This window comes from Crocodylus porosus, unplaced genomic scaffold (genome assembly GCF_001723895.1).
Source record: "Crocodylus porosus isolate Cpor-Errol unplaced genomic scaffold, CroPor_comp1, whole genome shotgun sequence".
Lineage (NCBI taxonomy): Eukaryota > Metazoa > Chordata > Crocodylia > Crocodylidae > Crocodylus > Crocodylus porosus.
The window spans coordinates 27194660-27215375 of NW_017728918.1; the positions used below are offsets into that span (position 1 = coordinate 27194660).

The window sequence follows — 20716 nt, forward strand, 5'->3', positions numbered from 1 at the left end:
AAGCATGCTGATCCTATTGTTTGCAGAAACAAACCCTAAGGGGAAAAGTTGTAATTCTCATTGCATCACTTTTAATGTGTTCTCCATTGTTTACTCGTAAATAAAAGATTTCTCACAAATTTTATTAATCATATTAATACAACTTCTTAGTTTTCTATAAAGGATGCTAAAGAAAGATCCTAAGATGGCAGTAGGAGTTTCATGATGGAAAAGAACATGTTTTCTTGCATGTCACCCCATCCCACCCCTCCCAAATAAAACATGTACCTTACTTTTGGAGAGCAGAATGTGTAGGGGAAAACCTAGATTATTTTTTTCCTGAGTCGTGGTTGATTGGAAACATCAGCTCACTTGCTCTGAGTGAACCCTGCTGAGTATTTCAGGTTTACTCAGTATTACTGAGTATTTCAGTGTTATCTCTCGCAGCTGATAAGGAATTTGTAGCAGCTTTTGGCTGAGTATCCAATATAGCTACTACCCGTTCATTAGCTGTTGTGAGATGGATGGTTAACACTGGACTTTGCCCATTCTTCTTGTTGTGCCAGAGAGAATTGAGATTCATTTTGGCTGCCATGAGAGTACAGTGTCCCCATATTTCTGTTCTTCTACATTTCTGTTCCAGTGGAAAAACAAAAATCAACCTCCCCACTTAAGATGCATCCCAATTTTGGAGTGCTGTTTTTTTTTCTGGGGGAAAAAGGGTGCATGTGCTATGCAAGTAAATAGTGTTCAATCCACATACAAAAGTTCTTGTTTTTCTCCTTTTTAAAATGGGGAAAATGGGAACACTTAGGAGGTTTGTGAGTATGTTTAGGGGATTATTTTAACTTTGCATGGAGATTACTAATCTAAATACTAAATAATGCCTAAATACATATGATGCCTAAATACATATGAATATAATAATGCCTAAAGCTATAAGTATTCACATTTTTCTTCCTTTTTTAAAAATTCTCTTATTTTTTAAAAAATGAATAATAGAAAAGTAGGACAGGAAGAGACCTCAGGAGGTTATCTATTCCAATTCCTGGCTCATGGCAGGCTCATTTCTGTCTAAACCTTTCGAAGGGACTGAAGTCCAGTTTGCTTTCAAACACTTCCAAGGATAGAGATGGTACAGTTTCTTTAATCTGTCCCAGTACTTAATTGCCCTCATAGTTAGAAAGTTCCTTCTAATATCCAACCTAAACTTCTTTTGTTGCTGTTTATGACCTTTTCTTGTCCTATCGATGCCTATAGAAGCTAGTCAACTACCATCCTCTGTAATCACCTTTTCAGTATTGCCCCCATCTTCTCTTCACCACATTTAAAGAATCCCAGTTCTTCTAACCTTTTCTTGTCAGTCACCCTTTTTGTTGCTCCCTGGTGAACTCTTTCTAGTTTGCTCACATCTTGTTTTGAAGTGTGGTGCTCCAAACTGGATAGTACTCTGGGTATGGCTTTGCTAGTGCTCAACAGAGTGGAAGTGTCACTTTTCCTGTTAATACAGCCCAGTATTCAATTGGCAATTTTTGCAGCAAGAACACAGTGTTGGTTTATATTCAGCTTGCAGTCCATTAATAATGGCTAGATATTTTATCTGCAGTACTGCAGCCTAGCTAGTCACATACTTTTGTAGGTGGTTGCTCTATCCCAGGGATGGGCAATTATTTGGAGCGGAGGGCCACTTACATAGTTTGGGCAAGCTGTTGAGGGCTGCATGGGTAGCCCCACCCCTTGACAGGAACCCTGGCCCCTCATCACCATCTAGGGATTGGAAGTCCCGCCCCTAACCTCTGACTTGCCAGTGGAAGTCCCTCCCCTTGGCCCTGGAAGTACTCCTTTTGGAGAAGAGGGTTTGCTATCCTAGAACTGGGAAAAACCCTAAATTATGTACTAAAAATTAAATACCCATAATATATTTTAATTTTAATTGAAAAAATATTTTTGTCCTGGCTTGTGTGTATTTATGCTGTATATGAAGTCCTTGGATAATAACTCAAAATGCAGTCTTACTCTTTTATAATGTGTAGGGTATGCAGGGGTGTCGGGGTGGGGTATGGGTGTCTGGGTGTGGGATTTGTGGGGAGCTGTAGATAAGGTGAGGCTGTGGGGTTTATGGGAAGGGTTTTAGGGTATATGAAGTGTGCATGGGAACCCCCTGTGCACTTCCCCCTGAGCCAGTCAGCACCCGCCCCCTCTCTGCAATAGCTCAGAGCCTGAGCACCTTGGTGCATCTACTCAGATCCAACTTTGGGGGAGCCTTCCTGGGCTTCTGGCACTGTGTATTGGGTCCCTACTGGCTTGTGCCACCCCCAGCTGCCTTGGTTGTTCCCTCCCATACTGCCCCCTGGGCTGGCCAGGCCCTTCCTGGACAGCCCCCAGATTCCTGGCAGCCACAAGAACCCCCAGAACTCAAAAGCACTTGCAGGCCCAATCCTGCTCATGGTGGTGGAGCCTCATTGCCCATTCTAGGGCCAGGGGACAAGCTACTGGTGGACCACTGGGCCTCTGGTGTACGGAGAGGCTCAGGTTTTCTCTCTCCCACCCTCATGAGGTGGCATCGCTCTCCAGTGTTATCCATTGGTGCCGGGGGCAGCCAGGCCCTTGCAGCCCCAGGCTCCACAGCTGCTTTTGAACTCTGGTGGCTCCTACTGGCAGGAGGCCGGGGGCTGCTGGGGAAAGGCTTGTCCAGCACTGGGGAGTACCCCCCTGCTGCGGGGGTGGCATGAGCTGGCGGGGATGTGGCATAGGGTGCTGAAAGCCTGGGGAGGAGGTGCAGTTATTTATATAGCACACCTGAGGCTTGGGATAGCAATTGCCCAGATGCCTTTCCCCACAGGAGGCCCTGGTGAGCACTGCCATCCTGGTTGGGAGGCCCAGCCCTCCCCTGCACTGCAGTATCCAGTATCTTGCCCCGGGACAGGTGGGGAGGCTCCGCCAGGAGCAGGATTGGGCCCATGGCCACATCTTTACTCCTAATCCTTGCACCCCACTGGTGTGGGCCCCACGCTCTCTCAGCCCAGTTTTTTTCTCCTGCCCTGGCAGGGGGTTGGACTTGAAGATCTATAAGGTCCCTTCCGACACTACTTCTATGATTCTGTGAAGGTACAATGACAAAATGCATCAATATAGCTTCTGTAAATAAAATCCAAACACATTATATTTTAATTTTCTTTTGATGCTTTACTATTGGGGTAACTACATAAAGGTATTTATTTCTACTGGTAGAAATTTCTTCTTGTAGAAAAATAGTCCAGTTGGTGGACTGTACAGGTGTTCCTCTAGCTTGATGGCTGGAGACCTTTTAAAGGCTGGCTTTCTGGCCATTGGGACACTAGAAGGCTGCTTGCTGAGTCATCCTTACCTTTAGTGGAGCCCACAGGATGCCCTCCTGTGCCTTGGAAGGGGGTGGGCAGTCAAGCGGCTGTTGGCACAGATGGTTCTGACAGAGTTCTAGCCATGGGAAATGTTCTCTTTTCCACCCCCCTCCCCAGTCCATTGATTATTGGCAGGAGGGTAGGGGGCATTCTCATGTAGTGAGAACTCTCATGATTCTTCCCTGAAAGAGAATGGGCCCACTCCTGGGCTGATTTCAGAGGAGGGCAGGGACAGGGAGGGAACACTTAGCTGCCATGGCAAGTCTCTGGGGGAGCCTTGCCATAGGGGCACAGCAGCCGGCTTCATCCCTCTTGGCTCCTGGTCAGTTGGTCACAGAAGGGAAACTGATGGAGCTGGGAGCCAGGCTTGGGGAGAGCTTCTCATGCTTCTGCATGAGCTTTTGGCCCCTCAGATTTCTAAGGTGCTCCCCCCACTGTTCAGCTGAGCAGTAGGGGTCAGGGACAAAAGGAAGCTGGAGGGGCTGGGAGGCAGGCTTGGAAGCTTTTCCTAAGCCCAGTGAAAATGGAAATGGAGACATCAGGAGGTGAGTGATAGGCCGGAGGGGGAGGGAGAGTGGGGAAAGTGGGATGTAGCAGTATGGGTAAAAGTGCAGAGGTACCTGGTGAGTCAGATGTCCAGCTGGCTGCAGTGTGCCAGAATTCCACTGTGTATATTGAGTCCATGAGTTTCTGTATCTACCACCTAGGAGACTGAAGGAGTGCAGCTCATAGGCCCAGCTCTGAAAAATGGTTTGTACATTCAAACAAGCACCTAACCTCATCACCAGAACTGAAACCAACTTCCTACAGCTCAAAGCACAAAACCTGCCAACCATCTCGAGTACCCCCACAAACTGCACGCCAGAATCTAATCAAAGACAACAATACCCAACTACTTGTGGAAGCACATTCCTCAGCAAAAAAACTACAACTCTGTCTCCAGTCTGTCAGGCCTGATCCTGAGAGGGAACAAATCACAAACCACTTTTCACTTCACTTCATCAGCCCCCTAGGTGGTAGGTACAGAAACTCATGAACTCAATATACACAGTGGAATTCTGACACACTGCAACCTGCTGGACATCTGATTCTCCAGGTACCTCTGCACTTTTACCTTCCCACCACTGGGCCCCCTGACACCTTTGCCCCCTGACACCTCCATTTCCATTTTCACTGACTAGCTTTCTTGCCTGCATTTCATGCCAGGCCAGCCTCTGGCTTCTTTACTATTCCTTCCATCCAGGACCAGGAGACACACCAACTACAGGTTCTTCCTCAGCCTGACAAAGGTTTTTCAGTGCAAAAGCTGGCATCCCATGGGGCTGAGCCACCCCAGAGCTTGTGGGGCTGCTCTTCTTTGAAGCCCAAAAGGAGAGGAGAGTCTTGGCTCTTTTCTCCCCTCCCTCATCACCATCTGCTAGCCAGAGCCTAGCAGCGTGGGGATGCAGCTCAGCACAGCCCAACAAGGTTTGATGTGACACTTGTAGTAGTACATTGCCCTCTTTCCTTTTAGCCCAGATCAAGCGTCGTGCGTGTTCTTAACCTGGCAGGGGAAATATCATGCATCAGTGTCCATGAAGGCAGTTCTCCTGAACTGCTCTTCCCTATCTTGGCGGTCTTTAAGAGAAGGCTGGATAGGCATGTGACTGGGGTCATCTGACCCTAGCACTTTCCTTCCCAGGCAGGGGGTCGAACTCCATGATCTGCTGAGGTCCCTTCTGACCCTAGCATCTATGAATCCCAGGCAGTTAAGCTGCTCTCACCGGGAGCTTCACAACTCCACTGCCATCAGCAAGCCTCAGGCCTGTCAAAGATGTGACAAGTCTGGGCTTTTCCCAGCCAGGACTGTGTGGATGCATGCGTTAGCTGGAGGTTATGGCACCCTGTAACAGATTTGCCTTCCCCAGCGCCAGCTTCCCTGTTATCCGCACCCTACGTGGGGCACCTCTCCAGGGTTCTCCAAAGTTCCCCTTCTTCAGCATTTGGACTGCTCACCAAGCCTCTCCATGGAGCTCTGAGTTGCAGTCCTTCCCCTTTTGGCTGCTGGCCCCTACTGCCACCCAGCCCAGGGTTTTTATAGTCCTGAACTGCCCCCCTTCTTGTCACCTGAGTAGCTGGCCAGGTTCAACTTTTAACCCCCACCTTACCAGCACACTGTGCCCAGAAAGTTCTGGTCTTAAAGGGGCCGACCTGTCTTCTGGTAACAGCTAGGGTTCCCTGTTACACACCTCCTACCCACCTTTTACCGGGGGATCATTGGTCCTGGCATTTACAGGGCTGCCACGCTGCCAGCAGTCCCATCAGACCTTCCTACCCTGGCAGGGTACAGTTTTAGTGGTCATGACCAGGACCTGGGGTCTTCTCCTTCCCAATAGCCCCAGCCCATACCTCCAAGTTCATTTTGGCAGGGGAGTGAGCTCTGCAGAGACATGTTCTTCCCCTTCTGGCTGGTGATGTAGTGACTGTCCCCTCCTTTTAGAGCGGGGCATAACTCGGCTTTTAAAAAACTCAAAAAAGGAAATTGGTGCAGATGGCACTCAGTCTGTCTGCAGGTGGAGCTTGGGGAACCCCAGCAGTGGGAGGCTCACCTTCAAGAACACCAGCTGCTCCACCAAAGCAGGATCCACTTAGGTGTGGTGGGGTGTCACAACATCCCTAGCAATGCTGAACACCCTCTCCCTAGGAACACTGGGTGTACAGGACCAGTGTTGCCAGGCAACCATGGCCAGATCCTGCCACATCTGGCTGCAGCTTTCTCAGTAGGCCAAGGGGTCACAGTCCAGTGGCTCCATATCCTTGGCGAGGATAGGTAGCCACTGAAGCCTCGGTGTTACTTGCTCGAGGCTGGGGTCTGGTGCATTTGGACCCCAGCGTTGAAGCCATGCCCTTGGCCCACATTGGCAGTGAGTGGCTGGCGTGGAGAAGACTGGCTGGTGCTGGTGGCATGGCTGGTGCTGGGAGTGCTGGCACAGGACAGTGGATCCCCTTCTTCCACATCCCTTTGTCTCTGCCCGTTAGCCTCCCTGACTTTGTTGACCAGCACCTGCGTCCAGCGATTGAGGGTTTTGGTGCTGCTGGTGCACATGCTCCCCTTCACCCTTGGGTCACACATGCCTGCCAGCACGTGGACCATACTGGACCCCAAGGGATCCAGCCATCTCCTGATGCCCTCCTTCATCCGCTTAGCCAGTGCCTGCACATCTGGTGACCAGTGGACTGCCCCAGCCAGCAGCATTGATGCCCTGGAACTTCTCCATTTGGATCTCAAGTTCCCTCACTATGGGGATCACCTGGCTAAGGAGGGCTTTGCCAGTGCTAAGGGTCTCAGTGGCCTCAAGGAAGGGCTTGAGGACCACCAAGATCTGGGAGATGGTATACCACTCAGCTCTGTTCAGGGGGCTGCTGATCCTGATCTCCCCAAGTAAGGCCATCTCATGGATGGCCTTCTGTTGCTCCACCAGCCTTTTGAGCATTGGGTATCTGGAGTTCCACCAAGTCTCCACATCCTGCATGATTTTGTGCTGCAGTGTGTTTAGCTCTGCTTGTTTCTCCTGCAGCATCTTGCCCCCCTTTTCTGCTCCAGGACACAACTTGAATGTCTGCTTGCTTTTGTTTTCTATTAGAATAGTGATTTTCCTGATAGAAATTTGAACATCTGTACATAGCTTTATACTGCTCCTAACACCAGCGTGCATGGGGAAAGCTGCTCCTGGAGCTGGTCTTCCCCAGCATAGTCAGTTTTGCTTTCTATTCTGAGTTTTGTTATTCTGTAAAGTAACTAGGAACAGCATCTGCAAGACTTAAGGGTTTTTGTTTAGGCTTGTTGTTAGAGGTAAACATGTCTAATCGCTCTGAAGCATATGGTTGAATTGTTTGTTCTTACTAGAATGTATTTTCAAATTGTCCCAGAGCATAGTGCCTCTGTCTGCTTTCCTCAGTATCCAAAGTTTAAATAGTAAGGACAATGTTATCAAGCTGTTACTATGCTTCCTGGGATGATAGTGATCCCATATGATTATCTGATCTCTTTTGGGCTTCTTTGATAGTGTTGTGCAGTCTGGATTTTAGGGCTTCAGATACCGTAGTAAGAATTGTATTTATTAAGAAGGAGAAAACCTTCAGTCCCATTTTATATCTGATAAAAGTTTGTTAGATGTTGTTAATTCATGTAAGCTACATTAAGTGAGAGCTTTGAGTATTAATTAAGATTAATCTTAAAGTTTTTTTTATGTTTTGCTATATTTAAGTGAAAAGCTGAATAGCGTTTTTGAGCGGCTGTACTTGGTTTCTAATTGTTGGATTGATAACTGTACTGATGGGGCTTGCTGGCGGCCCTTGCATGGATGAGTGAGGCTTGAAACAGGTATCCTTTTATAAAGAAAATGAATACCAAACTCATTCAGAAGTGGTAAAAGTATAAGTGGCTCAGTGAGGTAATATTATATTTTTCTGTGCCTTCAAAACTCTTCTGTTTTATTGTATGGCTAATACTTCATAGCACATGTCACCACTCTTCCTCACCTCAGGTGTTTCTTTATAAAAGAGAAGTCTTTGGTCACTGCTGGAAAAGAGCTGAAAAAGTGGTTTTTGCACAGGTGACTTGATCAGAGAACTTTTTCCCCCAAGGTTTCTAAGTAACTATTTTTCCCATAATTGCTTGTTTTACAGTTGGTAAATAAGTTGCCTTTACCTGTAGGGAAACAAGAGTTTATCATCAGCAGTCAAACTTTTTGGGTTCAAGCTTGCTTTACTAAAGTCAATGGGAGTTTTGGCATTAAGCTTAGAGGGACTAGGGACAGGTACAGGAGCACTTCTCAAGTCACAAATTGATAAAACCTTTGCTTATATCTTTAACATTGATCCATTTGGTTTGGCCTTTTCTTGGAAGAAACCTGTGTTTCACATTGAACTTTAAATGAGTGGTTCTCAGTCTTTTTTGGACTCAAAACACCCTTTGGTGCCAGCTCTTAGCTTTCAATTATTTTTCACTATGGAAAAGTAATAGAGCGATACTGCTTTTTGGAAAGAACCCCAAACAGCCACAATGGCCGCATCCAGATGAGCGTGGCTGACTGTGGTATGTGGTGCCGCAGACATGCCTGTGGTGCCACTTACCATGCATTCAGCTGTTCTCTGCACTGCAAGATAGTAGTATGTATGTGTGTTGGAGGGGTTGACCCTGGGAAATCCCAGGGTGAAAAACTTGTGCAAAAAAAAAAGAAAAAGAAAAAGGCAGTGTTCTCCAGTTTACAAAAGGACGTGGAGAGAAATTCTAAAAATCATTGCCTAAAGCTACAATGTTGGATTAAGAGGGAACAAAAACCTTGTTCATCTATTTAAACTAGCTTGTTTAGTGAGATAATTGAGGCACTTTATTAAACATTTGATTGACAAATTAGTTGGATCAATTTGCAGGTCAGGATTTTGGTGCCCCCTGGAGCAGCCTGCTGCCTGCCATAAGGACCAGTGTTGATTCTGATTCCATTCTTCCCCTTACACCTAGATTTCTTTGTTCTCCAGACTTCTGTAACATGATGGCTCCTTAAAAAGAAAAACAACAAATAGACTTTTTGATCTCTTCAACTGTGTATTATTCTTACTGTAACAGTAACGCTTTCCTCCCATGCTAGTGACTTCAGATAAAATTGAACAGGCAATAATTTAATTCTTCACTTGGATGGTATATATGCTCTTGATATAATTTTTTGTAATTGAATTTTGCAGATTGGAAATAACCCTTTCATAAAGATCTCCTGCTTTAGGGTTCTGTTCCCCTTGCAGTTAGCAAAATCTAGTATACCACCTATCAGGTACTACTGTACTAGTTTTCGAACTCTTCCTTATTAACAGGGTTACAGGAAAAACAGAAATGTAGATATTTCAGTTCAGTATTTGGGATGAAATGAGAGGTACGTATCCTTCCCCAGATCATACTGAGGATGGAATACGAAGCTTACCCTCATACTGAATGATGGTGAGACACCATCTGTCATAATTGAACACTTTCAAATCAACAAGCGGTGCAATGCCTTATATGCAGGTTTCTTTAAGGTACTAAATGAGGAAGGGTATGAACCTCTAATGTTAATTTTTAATGCATCTTAAAGGCCTGGAGAAACTTTAAAGTATTAAAGGGCTGCCAGTCAAATTCTGATAGTAGTTGCTAAAAAGGGTAAACTAGGAATTTGTACATTCATTAACTGAACTTCAGTACTGGGTAGAGTATAGAATAATTAAATAATCAATCCACAAACTAATTGGAGGCTAAAGCTAAAGCCCTACTAACTGGTGTTAACTATATGGTAGGAAGGTCTTTCTGAACAAACTGGTTTGTTTGGTTTTTATTTATTTAAAAAAATTTTTTTAAACCTGCTTAGAATGCTTGGGCAAAAATTAAATGTGGCTTTGTTGTTAGAAATACATTATAAATTAATTCTTTAAAATTAATATTTTAATGTATTTTTAAATTATGGCAAACGTGATTGTTTTGTGCCTTATTCAAACAGATGTAAATAAAGTTAGTTGTTAATCCTTGAAAATCAGGACAGTGAACTTCAATTTACTAGCTAAGTAATGGGAACAAAAATCTGCTAAAATGCTAAACCAGGTGGGTTTTAAAGAGAGAACATTTTCTTGATCTCTAATTTATGCAGTTAGTGCAATTCAATGACTAAGATCTTTTAAAGTTGAGAAACCAGTTGGTATGTTGAAAATGTAGGAAAGCTTATTTTCTTCTTTTTCAATATATAAGTAAAAGCTAGGTTGCAAAGGGTCAGCTTTGAAAGGTCTGAAGTCTTGGTGGCCAGAAACAGTCAGTACAATCTTATTAGTATAGGGAATAAGCAGTTCTAAATACAAAATAGGATCAAACATTTTTCTTTATGTATCCAGTACATCAATCAGGGGGCTTCTGAAGGGTTTGTTCTGGGTCTGTCATTGTTTACTATTGGAGGAGGAAATTAATATTTGGGTGTTGGGATTGAGCTCGCAAGTAACAAATGTATGATGCCAAGTAGGGTCGATTTGCAGACTCTGGAGGGTAGGACTAGGATTCAGGATGACCTGATTAGACTGGAAAAAATGGTCTACAATCAACCACATGAAATTCAACAAGGAGTAGTACAAAGTCCTGCACTTGGGACACAGTCATTGAATACCCAAATACAGAATGGGGAATGATGGGCTAGGCTGCAGTACTGCAGAAGAGGACCTGGGGATTCAAGCAGACCATCAGCTGAGTATAAGTCAACAGTGTGCTCTTACTGCAAAAGAAGGCCAACAGCATACTAGACTGTATTAAAAGGAATGTCACTTGCAAATCAAGGGAAGTGATTCGTTTGCTGTATTTGGTACTCATGAGGCCTCACCTGAAGTCTTATATCCCATGTTGGGCCCCAAATTTCAAGGAAGATGTGGAAAGATTGGAAAGTGTCCAGTGGAGAGCAATACAAATGATTAGAGGCCTGGGAAGCAAGATTTGTGAGGAAAGGTTGAAAGAGCTAGGCTATTCCTAGGGGAAGAGAAGACTGAAGTGGGGTTTGATAAGTCTTCAGATATGTGAAACATGATTTTTTTTAATATTATAGAAAGGACAGAGATGGGCTCTGGATGGCTGTAGGGGACAGAACTAGGGGTAATGTTTTCTTCAAAGTGTAGCAGAGGATATGTAGGTTGGAGATGAGGATAAACTTTCTGACTACAAGGATGACCAAGTGTTGGAGCAGGCTACTTAGCCTGTGGAATCTCAATACTTGGAAGTTTCAAAGGGCAGGTCGGACAGACACTTGCCTGGGATGGTTTCTTGTGGGATGATCTTGCCTTGAGCAGGGGGGCAGCGGCACAGGAGAGAGGGGCACTGGGTTGGGACTGGCCATAGATATTTACAAATGGGTGTTGGACAAAAAAGGTTGAGAACCACTTGTAAAGCTCACATGTCACATGTAGCACGTGGGGCTGGGGCTGGCATGTAGGGTCAGTCCAGGAACCAGTGGGCAGGGTCATAAGGCTCCTGTGGACCATATGTTTGACATGCACCTTAAATGAAATGTATAGATAAGTGTGTTCTCCTGACTAGCAAAAAAAGGACCATATTTAGTAAATATATCTAAGTATTTTAGTAGATCTGAGAATCGGCCTTTCAGAAAATACAGAAAAGCATAAAAACATTGATACAAAACAAGATTAAACTTCACTATATAAAGTAGAGGTGCACTGATATATTGGTCCACATTGGATTGGCACCAATAAAAGGAAAAATGACATTATCAGCAGTTGGCTTTTTTTGGCTAGTACGTCTGATAATGTCACCAGTAATTGCTGTGTGCATGCTCGCAGCCAGGAATGCAGCCTGGCAGCTTGGAGAGCAGTGTCCAGCTGGTAAGTCTGTGGGGGAAAAGGGCATGGAGCAGGGAAGGGGTGTGAGGGGGGCAGATTGAGGCCCCCACAGTGAGGGGGAGGGAATGGAGGAAGCACTGCTCAGCTGGGGCGGGGTGTGGGACAGAGCTGTGGGTGGCTCGTCTGGGACGGGGGTGCAAATCACTACCACTGTGTGCATGTGCCCCTGGATTTCTGTGTAGGGTGAAGGTGGGCTGTGAGGTCAGGGCCAGGAGCTGCACCAGTCTCTTTATGGTGGAGGTGGTGGGTTGTGCTCAGGGCTGGGGTGAGGCAGGCGGTGGCGGCGCTGGGAGAGGTTGCTATGGGTTGAGCTATGGCCTCTCCAAAATTTGCCATAACCCCCTCCCCCTGTTTCCACCCCTTCTAGCACCGCTAACACTCACTTTGCCCCCTGCCTGCTCTGAGCACAGCTGTGGCCCAGCCCCGCAATCAGGAAGAGGCTGGCGCAGCCCACCCTTGCCCTGCGCACAAATCTGGGGTGCATGTGCTCCCCCTGCCCCCCTGGGAGTGTGTGCAGCAGTGGGGAGCTGTCCCCCCTGCAGCCCCTGGACAAGCTGCCCCCATGGCTCCGTTCTGTGCCCTACCCTACCCTGCCCTGCCCCAACTAGGCAGCTCTTGCCCCAGCCCCAGCCCCCCCATGCCCCTTCTGCAACACCCCCCACAGAGTTACCTGCTGCATGATGCTTTCCAAGCTGCTGGGCTGCATATCAGCTATCAAATCAGTACTGGCCAATGTGGCTGGTTAATAATTGGCCATTGGTATTGGCCAAAAAATCTTTACTGGTTGAACCCTAACATAAAGCATCTTTATGAAAGTCATCATAGATTAGCACTTATGGCCACATCTTATTCAAGCATACAATTAGGCATGTAAGTATTGTTAGAAAAATTATCCATGTTAACCTCCTCTAATTTAGGGGTGCACCAATAGAGATTTTTGGGGCCAATACTGATAGCAGATATTTAAGGAGGCATATCGGCCAATACTGATCCGATTTCTGATACAGCTGCTTCCAGCTGGTAAGTCTGGTGTTGTGGAAGGGGAGAGTGGGGGAGAAAAAGAGCATGGGGGTGCAGATGAAAGGCCCCGACAGTGAGGGAGGGGGCAGGGGCAGGCGCTGCCCAGGTGAGGTGGGGGGCGGAGCTCAGCAGCCCCAGCTTGGGGGGGGCGCCTCAGGGCCCTCCCTCCATGCACTCAGTGGTGGACCCAGAAGTGGCCCTATCTGTTTGTTTCAGCGTCTTGAGAACAACAGTAGATGGTGTCAGAGAGATTTCTCTCTTGAAGCACGGTGTTTGCTGCTTTTACGGCTTTTTGTATACCCTCAGTTTAGCTTCTTCAAAGCATTCTTTTAATTGTGTAAATAATTGTCTGTTCTATTGACAAGGGGTTATCTGGTTTGGAACATCTCAAGAAACTGATTAATAACCAGAAAAAACATAAGGTCAGGAGTAATCAGACACTTAGGAGCCAGCTTGAAATTCTTATGGATAGTAGATATACTGGATGGGATACCTCATTGTTTCTTCTCAGACAGCTTGCAGTGTCAGGGTTTTGTATTTTTACCTGTTGTGAATAAACCTCAGCTTCGCATGACTTTTAACAGACTTAAGGGGATTACTTGGAGCATTCATAAACTTTGTGGGGAGGACTTCCACCGGTCATCCCAGGAAAAGTATGACAGCATTTGTAGTCAGGGTTCCAATGGGCTGGACGCTGTGATGAACCCTGTACCATTGTTGAAATGTTGCACATACCCCCTCTGACTTTGGTCTCTTGCCTCAGCATTGCCTAACCTGGCAATGAAGCTTTAGTCAATCAAGTTTAAATAGGCCTCCCATAGTGGGACCGGGGAATGTACGGCCTGAGATGCCTCTTAAACTTTACTTCTGCTTAATTCTGGTTAGATGAGGGGTGGGGGTGGGGGGGGAGTCCTTTGTAAATCCAGACTAGAATTGGTCTGATAAATGCTGAGCTAGGTGTGTGTAAATGTGGGTCGATTTAGCATTTGGAGCACAGATCTCCCATCATGCAGTACTCCTCTGTTTCTCTGATCCCAGAATTAACTGTGGTCTTTGCATCGGGCTTTCTGTTCTCCATCCTGAATGCCAGTGAAGATGCTTTCTGTCTCGTCCCATGTAAATGAATTGTCGTCTGGTTCCATCTTGGATGCAAATGAGACCTAGGGGAGTTGCTTCACTTTTGTCACGCTTATCTGGAGGCCTTTAGGTGTGTCTCCCACTGTATCTTCATAGTCTTTTGTAATCAGTTCTTGCTCAGGTAGAGGTGGGGAGGGTGAAAATTCTTTGCGAGTCGGACAGGCTGCATCCTGTGCCAGGGTTCCCCAAGAACACGGAGCTGAGAGGTAACAGGCAGCTGGTGGCAGTGGCATTGGGAGCAGAGCTGCAGCGAAAGACGGGGTGGATACAGCATCCTCCCAGTGCCACCGGTGCCCAGTCCCAGCCCAGCCCCTGCTGAGAATAGCCCTGTGCAGCCCCAGCTGTAGCCCATCCTGCACAGATCCCCATGCCCCCCTGGGGTGCAAGCAGTGGCTGGAGCTGCTTTCCCCCTGCCCTCCCCTCCACATGAATCGGGGCTCCAGTTCCCAAAATCCAACACCTCCCCCCTTCCCCCCTGGGCAGCCCCTGCCCCCTCCATCACTGTCAGGGGCATTGATCTTCTCCAGCCTGCGGGGGTCCACTGGCACTGTGGAAGGGAGGGAGCAGGCAGTGGGGGTCCACTGGCACTGGAAGGGAGGGAGCAGGCAGTGTGGGTTGGGGAGAGGTTTAAATTTTAAGTAGCTAGTTATCTCTCTCTTGAGCTGGCTTTTGGGCACATGTGAACGAGCATCTAATTGCTTAATTGACAAGCCATTAGGCTGCCTGCTGTTTTCCTCTTAAACTTCATGGACTATGGGTACTAGTTCCCCCTGGCCCTTTCCCTTTCCCCTCCCTTCCTCCTCACTCTTCCCTCCCTCCCACCTTCTCAACTGCCCTGCTGCCTGCCTTTTCCTGAGGCACTGTGCTGCTTCCCTTTCTTGCCAGGCTGTGCCCTGTGCTAAATGTTAACAGGTAATGCATTACCAGTATAAATATATTTATTATTTAAACAGTTAACCTTTTCTATCTCTACATATAATGCAGGTATAAAAAGGGAACATCAACTGGAAGTGGTCTTGCATTCAGACACGGGACGGCAAGGCTGCTGTTATAATACCACGTCCTGTTCAGTTGTTCATGCTTAAAAAAGGATGTGCAAATACTGGAGAAAGGTCAAAGGACCGGCATAAAAATAATGCAGGGGTTAGTAAACAATTCTTGTTAGACTTAAAGCTCAAATTCTTCAGGTTATCAATGGGGAAAATTTGAGAAATGTTCAGCTATTTGCATAGAAGAAGAGATCTGATAGTGAATCACTTGCCAGTCTTGCAGATAAGGTTTAAAAAGGCTCTGTGGCTGCAAGTTGAAGTTGGACAAATTTTGGCTTTGAGATAAAATACAGTTTCCAAGCAGGGAGGAGGCAGAATAGTTTGGCAGAGCTGGTGGTGTCTATTCTGTGTATTTTTAAAAACAAAATCATATAAAAAAAAAAAAAAAAGATGCTTTCGGTATAGCTTCAGGGGAAAATTGATATAGCCTGTGTATATAGGAAACCAGACTAAATGATATTAGTATTTTCTTGTGACCTTAAAATCTGTGAAACATTAAATCTGCCTTGAATCAATTTATCTTATTCTTGACAACATAATTGCTAACAATTTTGTAGTTGGCAGAAAGGCTTTTTAGGAGGGCCCCTTCATAGCTTAGTTCAAGTTGACATTTCAGTTTAGTGCAAGTTCCTGACTGTCATGGCATTGCATATATTATAAAATAACAATATATTAGCATACTAATAATATTGATTGTGAATGTTTTCTAAATAGAATTATTGATAGTTATTTTGTATTTGATTCCATTAAATGGAGATGATGTTTTGGGATAGCAAAGTGGGACAACTACTTTTCAGTTAGGAGGAGAGTTGTTATAGTTTGTATTGTTAGCATCCTGAAGAGCCCCACTCATAGGGTAGTAGAGAAGTAGGGCTGGAACATGAAACATGATCTTACTGTGCTTAGATCTTATCAGCTAGGACAAGACAACATGGATACAGATAGGCAAGGAGGTACAAGTAAGTAATAAAACTAAATGAATCAGCAGAATTATCCACATGTCACAATAGTAACTGAATTGCTGGCAAGCTTTCTGTAGGCATCATGGCAAAGGAGCATATTAAGGAGATTGCAGTAAGCCTGAGTGATCTGGGGAGGAATAACAGGGAAATAAGGGCTCTTCAAGTGTGGGCAGCAGCAAGGAGAAAGCTTTAAGGTGCTTGTTTGAAGCTCTTAAAGGGTGACAGAGGCTGTTATCATGGGCCAGTCAGCAGATAAGAAATGATAGGCCCATTAAAAGCCTTAAGTGAAGACTGGTAGGGAGTGTAAAAGAGAAGATGAAGCCAGTGGAGGGCTGTAGAGAGTGGGGGAGTTCTGGGCAAAGGGGCAGACTGAAAAAATGATCTTTGCAGCAACACTTTGAATGCATGGTTAGGGTAGGCCACTGTTGTCAAAGCAGGAGAAAAAGATGTTGCAGTAATCTAGACATGAGGGAATAGCTTTCATTTTGCAAGTACATGTTATGCAGAATGACTCCTAAAGATTTTATGTAGGCTGGATGTGTGGCTTTGGAGGGAGGTACAAGTAGAAGAAGACACAAGGCGTGTTGCTGAGGGAAGGATAGTGCTTTTTTTACACAGGTAGCAGTTTTGGGATGGATTAAACTCATTTGATGAGCTTTAGTTCAAATACCCCTGCCACCATTTTTAAGTGCGGGGTCACTGATGCATGAGATGCATGAGGCTGCAGGAGCCTGGCAATTGCCATACCCCAGCAGATTTGATTGTTCGAGTCTGCTCTAACACAATGGAATTCCAGTATGTTGGAGCAGCCTCTGCACTTGTGTATAGGTGCCCATAGAGATCTTAAATACAGGCTAAGAGCTTTAATTTCATAGATTCATAGATGTAAGGTTGGAAGGGACCTTGCAGATCTTCTAGTTGGACCCCCTGCCTAAGTGGGAGAGAAAACTGGGCTCAAATGACCCCAGCTAGGTAATCGTTAAGTCTCCTCTTAAAGACCCACAAGATAGGAGCCAGCACTACTTCCCTTGGAAGTTGGTTCCAGATCCTAGCCACCCTGACTGTGAAGTAGTGCCTTCTAATGTCTAGTCTGAACATACTTTCTAACAACTTATGGCCATTATTCCTTGTTAGCTAGGAGGTACTCGGGGGAACAAGGTCTCTCCCATTTCCCGCTGGTCTGTTTATAAGTTTATAGACGGCCACCAGGTCCCCTCCCAGCCTTCTCTTGTGAAGGCTGAACAGATTCAGATCCCGTAGCCTCTCCTCGTAGGGCCTGCCTTGCTGTCCCTGGATCATGTGAGTGGCCCTCCTTTGGACCCTCTCAGTGCTGTCCACATCCCTCCTGACGTGCGGCACCCAGATCTGGATGTAGTACTCCAACTGCAGCCTGACCAGTGTTGCACAGAGGGGGAGGATCACCTCCTGGGATCTGCTTGTGATGCATCTGTGGATGCACGAAAAGGTGCGGTTAGCCTTACTGACTGTGTCCTCGCATTGGCAGCCCATGTTCATCTTGGAATCAACAATGACTCCAAGATCTCTTTCTGCCACAGTACTTTCGAGAACAGAGTTCCCCAACCTATAGGTATGCTGCTGGTTCTTACTACCCAAGTGCAGCACACTGTACTTGTCAGTATTGAGTCCCATCCTATTCTCATTTGCCTACCCCTGTAACTTGTTCAGGTCCAGCTGTATCCTTTCCCTTCCTTCTAGCATGCCCACCTCACCCCAAATCTTTGTGTCATCTGTGAATTTAAACAAGGTGCTTTTCACCCCCTTGTCCAAGTCGCTAATAAAGAAATTGAACAGTTTGGATAGGAAATGGTTGTAAAGTGGAGATGGTGATTTTTTGGGTTTTTTTTTTTTTTTTTTGTGGAGATTACCCATAGACATGACAAGAAGAAAAGGAAACCAAGAAAGGAGCTGTGTGGAACTCTCTCACAGAAAGCTGGAGGGACTAATGAGGGGGATCCTCCAAAGGACACAGTAAAGGAACTGTTATAGAGGTGACTCAGAACCAGGAAAGCAAACTTGCAGAAACCAAGAGAGGATGGTGTTTCAAAAAGAACACTGGACTGTTGAAGGCAACTGTCTTGTCAAGGATGGACTACAGAGTCTGAGCATTGTCCTTGTACACCTTACTATAGACCTTGGGAAGAGTGATCTCTATTCAAGGGGTAGAAGTCAGTCAGACTGGAAAGGTTTAGAATGTAATTGCAGTAGATATACTTCAAAGAGTAACTGCAGTCTGTGTAACGAGTTTTTTTGGAAGGCTTTTTCTCTTTGAAAAACTAGTTGAGATCCTGTGTAGAGGGAGAGAGAGGTTGGGTGAAGAAGTTAATCACATTAATGAGCTGGGAAGAGGTGTGGTCCTAGAATTTATTTAAATTGAAATACTGTTAACTAGGAAGATGGCAGAACTGAAGGGGAGAGAGTCAGTTGTGCTGGAGATTGTTAGCCTGGCCACAGTATTTTTTTCCAGAGGTACTCTGTGATTTCAAAGCCAGAGCTGACCAAGTATATGTTTGGGGTGGGTCAGGGCAAAATATCAGATGAAAGACTGGTTTGGAGTCATGATTCAGTGTGTCAAGGCCAACTTCTAAATTTTGACATAATATCATTAGTCAGGGGTATACAAAGCTGAGCAGCCTGTTGCTTCTCTGCAAGTCCCTTAAATAGCTGAGTCACTTTGTGTGGCAATGAAAAACATGGGCAGGCAGTCGATCAGGCTGTAGACATGTGAAAGTAGTAATCCTATTGGTGTGAGTTTGAGATGTCACAGGAGCCTGTGATGGGAAAGGGACAAAAGACTAAAATATTGACAGCTGTGGGAAAGAGGAATTTTATTCAGCCTTTTCCATGCTCACTTACCCAATAAACATAAAATAACCACATCACATATTTGATTTAGCTAAAACTTATAACAATGGAGTTAGACATGCACCCAGTGGAAGGAGGGGAAGTGGTTCATACCACGGACTTCAAATAGGAAAGCCAGCAGGATTGATAATACCTCCAGAGATGTGAGATCTTAGCCATTTAGTTCACAAAGATCAATATAGAGAATCTTTTGAGCTATTGAATAGCAGAGGTAAAACTGTTAGTGCTGCAGCAGAGTAAAGCAACTGAACCTGTCTGTGTGCAGTTAATTACTGGAGATTAATGACTCAGGAGGCATTCCATGAAGGGAAGCCAACAAGTGCAGCAAACAACAGTTCTCTTTTCCTTTGGGGAGGCATCTAAGTAATAACAGTGAAGGGTTTCAGATGAAGAATTTGTGAAAGGGCTAAGGGGGTTTATAACAGACCATTGCCAACAGACTTGTTTGCTTTAAAGTGACATCTTGGGCCAGCCCACTAATTGGACAAGACCTCCCTGTTATATATGGCATTTTAAAATGACACAATCAACTGAAATAGAATTTTAAAGAAGGGAGTCAAAAATAAGGTTGGCAGGTGTGCCTACTCTTGAATGCCATTGTCAGGATTTGTGTATTTGCAGTTAACTTCCCATTTTAAACTTTTGCCTCCACTTTGTTGCTTTGTGAGTGTCCTGCACAAACAGGGAAAAATCACTACAGTCAAATTGACAATATATTTTTCTGTAACTTTTGGTGAAAGTACACTTTGATAGGGCAGCAAGCTTGCCCTGTCATGGAGCTCTGAAGGAGTGAAGGGAAAAAAGGAACTTGCCTTGGCAATGAGTTTGGGAGAACCTAGAGCGGGGCATAGAGGAGAGGGACCCAGATGAAAAACAAAAACAAGGAGCTGCGGGGGTGGAGAGAACAGCATGAAAGGGGCTGCTGTGGGGGACACAGCAGATAGCCGGGGAGAATTAATGGGGAACCAGATGTGTAGTCGGTTCCCAAAAAGAGAAGAAAAAAGCCCAGAAGAAGATCCATGGGAACAGAGGAGGGTGATGGCATATGGCTGAGAGGGGACTGGAAGAAGAGTCCTAAAGACAGACTTACCTATGAAGCCAGAGAGATGAGGCAGTGGAGACAGCCTTGAGGGTGAGGCCAGTGGACATTGGGTCTATTCAGGGGGGAAGCTAGGAAAAGAAAGAATCCAAACTGAGTGGGGAGATGAGCCAGGAGAGGCGACCCCTCATGTTTAGGTACTGCTGGATAAGGACAGGGGTGAACCGAGTGATGGTCTGCTTGGGGTCTGGGGGGAAGAACGTGGCAAGTGACCAGGAGTGAGAGTGTTCTGAGCGAGAGATGGAACAAAGTACTTTGAGGGTGTTAATTCCCTAGGGGAGACATAGTAAATATGAAGCTGTAACATCAGGTGTGGTAAGGTCAGGGCATGGGGATAGTGGACCCTGTGAATAGGTGTTAGGTTTTCAGAAGATTGTGGGCTCAGCTGCTCGACAGTTCAGTGGGTAGGAAACTGGCTAAAAGGCAGGACCCAGAGGGTTCTCGTGAATGGATCTGCATCATCCTGGTGTGAAGTGGCCAGTGGTGTCCCTCAGAGGTCCATGTTTGAACTGGTGCTTTTCAACATCTTCATCAATGATTTGGATGGGGGAGTGAAAAGCTTGCTGTCCAAGTTTGTGGCTGACACCAGGTTATGGGGTAGTGTGGTCACATCAGAAGATAGGTTGCAGATACAGGCGGATCTGGACAGGCTTGAGAGTTGAGCAGACCAGAACCAAATGAAGTTTAACACTTCCAAGTATAAGGTGCTCCATCTGGGGCAAACAACCCTCAACATACATGCTCAGTGGTCACAGCCTGACTTGCTCCACGGCCAAAAGGGACCTAGGGGTAATGATTGACTATTGTATGAAT

General features: G+C 45.8%; 1 protein-coding gene and 2 long non-coding RNA genes across 4 annotated transcripts in view; 1 reads left to right on the forward strand and 2 right to left on the reverse strand.

Moving 5' to 3' along the window:
• The window catches only part of LOC109311665, a 26497-nt gene extending 26130 nt beyond the window's left edge, over positions 1–367 (reverse strand). For both annotated transcript variants that reach the window (XR_002101569.1, XR_002101570.1), the window contains exon 1: positions 268–367. This is a non-coding gene — a long non-coding RNA (uncharacterized LOC109311665). The remainder of the gene's footprint in view (positions 1–267) is intronic.
• Positions 1–20716, forward strand: part of MBOAT2 (membrane bound O-acyltransferase domain containing 2) — a 204382-nt gene that overhangs the window by 36926 nt on the left and 146740 nt on the right. The window lies entirely within an intron of this gene.
• LOC109311664 lies at positions 8714–10849 on the reverse strand. Its single transcript, XR_002101568.1, has 2 exons — positions 10727–10849; positions 8714–8900 (listed from the first exon to the last, which is right to left on the reverse strand). It is a non-coding gene; the product is annotated as an uncharacterized LOC109311664 (long non-coding RNA).